Source organism: Coregonus lavaretus (assembly GCF_964263955.1).
Source record: "Coregonus lavaretus genome assembly, contig: HAP1_SCAFFOLD_535, whole genome shotgun sequence".
Classification (NCBI taxonomy): Eukaryota; Metazoa; Chordata; class Actinopteri; order Salmoniformes; family Salmonidae; genus Coregonus; species Coregonus lavaretus.
Window position 1 is genome coordinate 104215 of NW_028162090.1, and position 7581 is coordinate 111795.

The 7581-nt window shown below is 43.6% G+C and overlaps 1 pseudogene across 1 annotated transcript in view; it reads right to left on the reverse strand.

Annotated features, from left to right (window-relative positions):
* The window catches only part of LOC311116536 (utrophin-like), a 275197-nt pseudogene that overhangs the window by 54127 nt on the left and 213489 nt on the right, over positions 1 to 7581 (reverse strand). The window contains exon 32 of the transcript in view: positions 4990 to 5126. The product of the transcript in view is annotated as an utrophin-like (transcript). The remainder of the gene's footprint in view (positions 1 to 4989; positions 5127 to 7581) is intronic.

The following is a 7581-nucleotide window of genomic DNA, read 5'->3' on the forward strand; positions in this document are numbered from 1 at the left end:
AATCAAATGTATCAACCCATGGAGGTCTGGATTTGGAGTCACCCTCAAAATGAAAGTGGAAAACCACACTACAAGCTGATCCAACTTTGATGTAATGTCCTTAAAACAAGTCAAAATGAGGCTCAGTAGTGTGTGTGGCCTCCACGTGCCTGTATGATCTCCCTACAACGCCTGGGCATGCTCCTGATGAGGTGGCGGATGGTCTCCTGAGGGATCTCCTCCCAGACCTGGACTAAAGCATCCGCCAACTCATGGACAGTCTGTGGTGCAACGTGGCGTTGGTGGATGGAGCGAGACATGATGTCCCAGATGTGCTCAATTGGATTCAGGTCTGGGGAACGGGCGGGTCAGTCCATAGCATCAATGCCTTCCTCTTGCAGGAACTGCTGACACACTCCAGCCACATGAGGTCTAGCATTGTCTTGCATTAGGAGGAACCCAGGGCCAACCGCACCAGCATATGGTCTCACAAGGGGTCTGAGGATCTCATCTCGGTACCTAATGGCAGTTAGGCTACCTCTGGTGAGCACATGGAGGGCTGTGCGGCCCCCCAAAGAAATGCCACCCCACACCATGACTGACCCACCGCCAAACCGGTCATGCTGGAGGATGTTGCAAGCAGCAGAACGTTCTCCACGGCGTCTCCAGACTCTGTCACGTCTGTCACGTGCTCAGTGTGAACCTGCTTTCATCTGTGAAGAGCACAGGGCGCCAGTGGCGAATTTGCCAATCTTTAAAGAAAGCAAATTTGGCTTGATTGGGCGCTCATGTCTCTGTCCTCTCTGTCCGAAACTGTGTACACGTTCTAGTTGGATTTTGTTGACAGCTTCGCATGGGATCTGAAGCGCTGTTAGGAGGAACTCAATCACTCCACCCTCAGGAACTTTTCCTTCTTTCTCTTGGATACCAGTAAGTACCAGATTTTCTCTCATGGATCTAGTCTGTATGTCAAGTAAGGCTTCTCTCAGAAAGATGTTCTCCTTTTTAAGTTCATTAACGTCAGTTTCAATCTGATTGACTGTCCCTTTTAGCTTGTTTATTTCTTTCTCCAATGTCACAGCTTTTTCGTCACTCATCTCGAGGCTTGCCTTCAACTCCTTTATATGTTTACTGTCATTTATGGATTTTAACAGATCGGTTTCCACCCTTACCATTCCCGGTTGTGAAAAGCTCAAATCGTCTGTGTCCTTCGAGGAGTCACGTTTTCTTTTGGGGATTGGTTCTCCTTTTTTACTCTCTGTCATGTTTGGGTGTTGCTTGTTTTTGTAATATTTGTCGATACATTTCTCTAGCCTTATGATTTGTTTTGTGTTGTTATCCAGATTGAAGGTTATAGCCACCAGTTTGTGAGGTGCTAATATTTAGTCTAACTTACTGATATTGAATATTACGTTTTTATCTTGAGGTGATCTACCCTGCTGTGTTCAGTCCGCCATCTTTTTTCTTCCTGCCTCCAGGTAGATGTTGCCCTTAGGCACAGATCTCGGATCAGCTTGCCCACCCCAAATCCTAACCTTTACTATTATAGAGGAAAATAAAAACTGACCTTAGGGGCAAGTTCATCCTATTCTCAAAGGCTGCTCCAAATAGAATCTCCCCTTTCGTTTTAAGCCTATGGTCCAATGGTTTCTGATGATTAAACTGTTCATTTCCAAGTGATATGGTAACTGAGTTCCTATTTAAATAATCTTTGTGGAATATTAACTTAGAAGCAAGGCTATGTAGTCCCAGGCCTGTACTTACTGTAGTAGTTAAGAATGCTTTTTAAGTTTTAGCACTGATTGCAAGGACAAATCTGCAGCTATTATTAGGCTTACTTGACATTTGCCAGCATTACCGAGATGCCATTTCCAATCTGTGCCTTTCCCTTATTACGGTTTCATTTTATTTGCAGTCTTCAAAATTAAAATCTATTTGTAAACATGTACTGCACAGTGCACACAGATAACACACTTTCTATTGCAAGAAAAAAAAGGAATTTAATCTAGCAAAAAATAACAGTTGCTAAATATAGATGTGATAGGAAGAGAAGCATCTTGTTATTTTTGAGAAGGAGAGGACGTTAGAGATGCTAAGATAATTGCTTGTGAGCTCTGAAAGTTAGATAATTCCTTGTGGGGTTTTTCGCAACATGAAAGTGGACACATTCAAACGCAAAACGCTGATTCATGGATGTGTGTGTCTCGCAGTGGTAAAGAAAGCTGTGGTTGCTTCTCTGCCAAAATGAGACTCCTATTGTACATGATCACTCAGCAAAGGAGAGTGCGCTATTTGGGACTTCTGTCTGTGGTGTGCTACCACTTTGTGCACCCCTGTTAACTGGTGCCATTAGGACGTTTTGTTTTAAAACAGGAGAACACTTTCTAGGGTTTCAGTAGATTTGTTCAAAACCAGACACACTGTCGCTTTCCTCCAATTTCTCTCATGACAGGCTGGGGTGTTGTAACCTCCGGATGGGTGCACTCATGAAAAAAGATGAAGAGAGCGAGGGAGGAAGGAGAGAGGGAGACCTTGGGAGCGATTAGCTCTGACTAATGTTGCTGCTGCTGCTGTATGGAGCGCAGGCAGAACAGGCAGCAGGAGTAAGGTGCCTGGAGAGTCAGTGATGCTGAGCCTAAAGAGTTCACTTTTCCCTCAGATGGCAGCGGGCCAAAGGACAGCCCAACTACAGCCAACCTCCCTGGATATACTGAGTAACCACATTTAACCACAGTCATCGACAGAAATGATATTGTCACTGTCAACAACCCGTAGCTATGGAAAAAAGTTAGCAATGCACAATAATCACATGAAAAACACAAACGTGCATATGTTCAATGTATAACCCTGCTGTAGAATAGTCATAATACACTTAGTAGTCTCGTTCTGACAAAATAACTTTTCTTTACAAAGTGTGTTGAGGGCATTTATCTGTCAAGAAATAACTGTTGGCATAACTATTTTCTGGTTAAATGTTTTATTCAAAATATTCTTAGACAAATTGCATTAAATAAAAATATTAATTGAAATTCACACCTAAAAACAACATGTCTCTGCATTGAACCATGTCCCTGGCACCATCAGGGAGACTTTGTCTGTGTGTGTATTAGTGTATTAGGGAAAGGGACTGACTGGTATGTACAAAGCCAACAGCAGAGCAAACCGTAATGGACCTTGGCTGGGTGACAGGCACACTCAGAGACAGAGTCCACACTGACTCTAACAGTTAAGGGGAGGGAAGGGCATTTTCATTTGCAAAGCCTTGATCAAATTATGCTGTGTGTGCAGAGTGCTGAATATACTGTGGTGCCAATTGTGATACTATACAGAGATGTTGCTGGAGTGGCTACAAATTCTTTCTACAACAACTAGCCTACATGGAGAAGGTTTTCCTCATCAGTATTGTTTGCATGATGTTGTGTTGTGTCATATATTCTATATTTTCACTGAATACCAATACAGGTATTAAATCCAAATACATCCTGATTATTTTAAACACATGTCAGTGCACAACAACAGGTCTTGAAGGACAAGCTGCCTTGACACTCACTTTTTCACTTAAACAATGTTTGTTTCTTTCCTCCCCTCTCCTCTCATCCTCTGTCCCCCTCTCCTCTCCTCTCCTCCTCTATAAAGGGGGTAAACAACACATGTGCACTCTGACACCTTTCCCTACTTGACAGACAGAGAGGGTACTGGGAACATAGAAACACCGCCATATATTCAGGGGGAATATCATTAGCCTGCGCTCGCTACTGCCGCCTCTGCTTTCTGCTCGGGTTGACAGAAGTGTGTGTTTGTGTGTGTGTTTGTCAGAATGTGTATATCTCTGTGTTGTGTTATTGACTCCACACAAAAGTCTGACTTAATGTGTTTTAAGAAGAGTCCCCAAATGCACGCTCTCAAACTCCAACCCACACAACTCCTAAACTCATTGGTCAACTGTAAGTGCTGCTATTGTGAATTGGTACGTCAGCACAATAACTGTTCGTCGGGAGTTTCATGAAATGGGTTTCCATGGCCGAGCAGCCATGCCTAAGGTGTGGTGCACACAAGCCTAAGGTGTGGAAGAACTTGACTGGCCTGCACAGATCCCTGACCTCAACCCCATCGAACACCTTTGGGATGAATTGGAACGCTGACTGCGAGCCAGGCCTAATCGTCCAACATCAGTGCCCAATATCAATATCAATGACCATGATTTTGGAATGAGATGTTTGATGAGCAGGTGTCCAAATACTGTTGGTAATGGATTATATGTCATAGGGATAGAGAGAGGAGGGGGGGAAAGAAAGACAGAGTGGAGAGAGGAGTGGAATGAGGATGGTGGGGTAATTTATCTGAGTGTGGCTGTGTAGATCTGGAATGTGCGTGCGTGTGTGTGTGTGTGTGTCTGTGTGAAGGAGATAGATAGATAGAGCGAGAGAGAGAGAGAGAGAGAGAGAGAGAGAGAGAGAGAGAGAGAGAGAGAGAGAGAGAGAGAGAGAGAGAGAGAGAGAGAGAGAGATGGAAAGATACTGAGAGAGGATGATATACTGTAGCAAAAAGGGGTGAGATAAAGAGATGTGGGGAGACAGAGAGGGGGACATAACCCACACCTCCCGCCATCTGACTCCAGCATCTGCTAAATCTGCAATAGTCCCGTGTAGCTCAGTTGGTAGAGCATGGCGTTTGCAATGCCAGGGTTGTAGGTTCGATTCCCACGGGGGGACAGTATGAAAATGTATGCACTCACTAAAAAACTGCAAGTCCCTCTGGATAAGAGCGTCTGCTAAATGACTAAAATGTAAATGTAGTTAAACACCATTACTGAGGATTTATGTGTGTCTGAGCGAGCGACCAGTGTAAGTCCAGACAGACTCACTCCACAGCAAAGCAGCAGCCTGTACAGATAAATTGTCTGCCAGAGGGTATAGCGCTCTACAGACAGGTAAATAAACACACAGAGAGTGTAAATGAAAGTCTTGACAGGAGGGCAACACAACGACCCCCTCCCTTTAAGGTACTTACATCTCCATATTGTCTCCTTCTAGAACAGTCTGGACCGGTAAGTAGCCCAAGCGGGGGTGCTTGGCAAAGTACTTCTTGGAGCGGAACTTGTTTTTCAGCACCTTGGTGAAATCACGCATGTCCTCACCTGAAGTGGTCTGGAAGAGAGAGAGAGAGGACAAATATTGTATGAAGGAGATGAGGAAGTGTGTGTTAAATGTATGTTGTTTTTTTTTATCTGGCTGTGTGCCTCATTAATGAGTTAATTAGCAACCACATTTTCTCAGAGAGTGGTGATTTCTCCTTTGCCAGCAAAAGACATGGTGCCCTGACCTGAAGAGAAACTCTTCTGCTGTGCTGAACATTCGGAGGACCACTAGGGAGATTTAACTTCCGCAAACACACACACACATAAGCCTGCCAGAGTGGGATACCAGTCGGTATTTCCAACATGAGATACCAAAAATATTTTAGGGCTACACTGGAGTGGAATCGCCCCATGTCAATCTTTAGATCCTAAATCAGGTTATGTGCCGAGGCATCTGCTGTGCTTCAGTATTAATATGTACTTTATCTGTTTTTGGAGACATAACAGTAACATTTAATGTGTTTGTTTCTGTGGGAGAGAGGGTGCTGTAAATGTGTTAATGTTGGTTTTGAGTGGGGCTATTCTCTGAGGAAACACGTTTTATTTCATACAATAAAGGAGTATCTCTATTCAACAGATGGCATCAAACAGTGGTAGAAAAAGTACTCAATTGTCATACTTGAGTAAAAGTAAAGATACCTTAATAGAAAATGACTCAAGTAAAAGTGAGTCACCCAATAAAATACTACTTCAGTAAAAGTCTAAAAGTATCTGGTTTTAAATATACTTAACTATCAAAAGCAAAAGCTATAATTCCTTATATTAAGCAAATCAGACGGCACTATATATACAGTACCAGTCAAAAGTTTGGACAAACCTACTGATTCAAAGGGTTTTCTTTCATTTTACTATTTTCTACACTGTAGAATAAAAGTGAAGACATCAAAACTATGTAATAACACATATGGAATCATGTAGTAACCAAAAAAGTGTTAAACAAATCAAAATATATTTAACATTTGAGATTCTTCAAATAGCCACCGTTTGCCTTGATGACAGCTTTGCACACTCTGCGCTCCGGGCTCCTGAAGTTGATGTAGGTGGCATGACAAGTTTCAGAACTAGTGATTTGTAGAATAAGGTGGCACAGAGGTACCTGTGTGTGTGTGTGTGTGTGTGTGTGTGTGTGTGTGTGTGTGTGTGTGTGTGTGTGTGTGTGTGTGTTCCTCACAGGCGTGCAGTACTCCACCATGGGGTAGTTGAGCTTGTGGCCTTTGGCAGTTCGTCCAGAGAAGAAGCAACTCTGACACACATCATAGTTAAAGTGCTTCAGACTGCGATACCTAGGGAGGGAGGGAGGGAGGAGAGAGGATTGAGAGAGAGAGAGAGAGAGAGAGAGAGAGAGAGAGAGAGAGAGAGAGAGAGAGAGAGAGAGAGAGAGAGAGAGAGAGAGAGAGAGAGAGAGAGAGAGAGAGAGAGAGAGAGAGAGAGAGAGAGAGAGAGAGAGAGAGAGAGAGAGAGAGAGGGGGGAGAAGTGTAGGAAAACAAGAGAATAAGAGTGATGATTCCGTCAAACAGTTTCCTCCATTTCCCAATCTTCTTCTTTCATGTGTCTTGCATACGTGCATGTGTGTGTGTTCTGTTATGCTCTCATCTTGGCTATTCCAGGGCCTCCCAGGGAGCTACCGATTTTCTGTCATCACTTTCTCTCTCCAATTCCACTGCTAAGATCAAAATGAATCACCTGCAGCTCTATCCCAAAACACCTTTTCATTGTACTCAAATCAGAATATATAAGACATTCGTAAGACAACTGTAAATTGAGATGGGCCAAATTCAGGCGATATATAAGAAGTCTTCCATCCCTCTGCCTCTCTCTCTCCTCTACCACAGCCAAGGTGATCTGAGTGATGACAGAGCCCATAGCGATACATCAGACAGTAGAGCACAGAACACCCCACGTCCCACTACACAGCAACATGCAGCGTGTTACTACACAAACATCTTTTCATTAGCCTTGACACAGACGGCCACTAATTAATGACTCTATGGGATCCATATTTCTACTTTGTAATATCCTGTTGTCTGAACAACCAGTTCCCCCCTAAGCATCACTGACAGACGACCAAAGGCAGGTGTTGGTGTACCTGGTGTAACTACTTAGTGACGGACCAGAGATACACTACACTAAACTCTGGTTAGCATGGTGTTGTGTCTCACTGCTCCCATAATGATACTGTGACTGATATAATACCCCCTCGCCATCCAGGGCAGAACAGGAGAGTTGAGTAAATAAGTGTAACAGAGGATGACAGCAAACAATAGTGTTTAGCCTGTGGACATCTTTGAACTCAGCTCATCACAGGGAGGTCTTTGGAATCATAAGAATGTGATTCTGTTACTGACATTTCAGCCGGTGGTGTTTGTTCGTTTGTGTGAGAGAGACCTTTTGGAGTCTTTTGAGACCCACAGTATCACAGGGGTGGTCAATTATGCATTGTTTGTGGATGCCTGTGTCTGTGTGT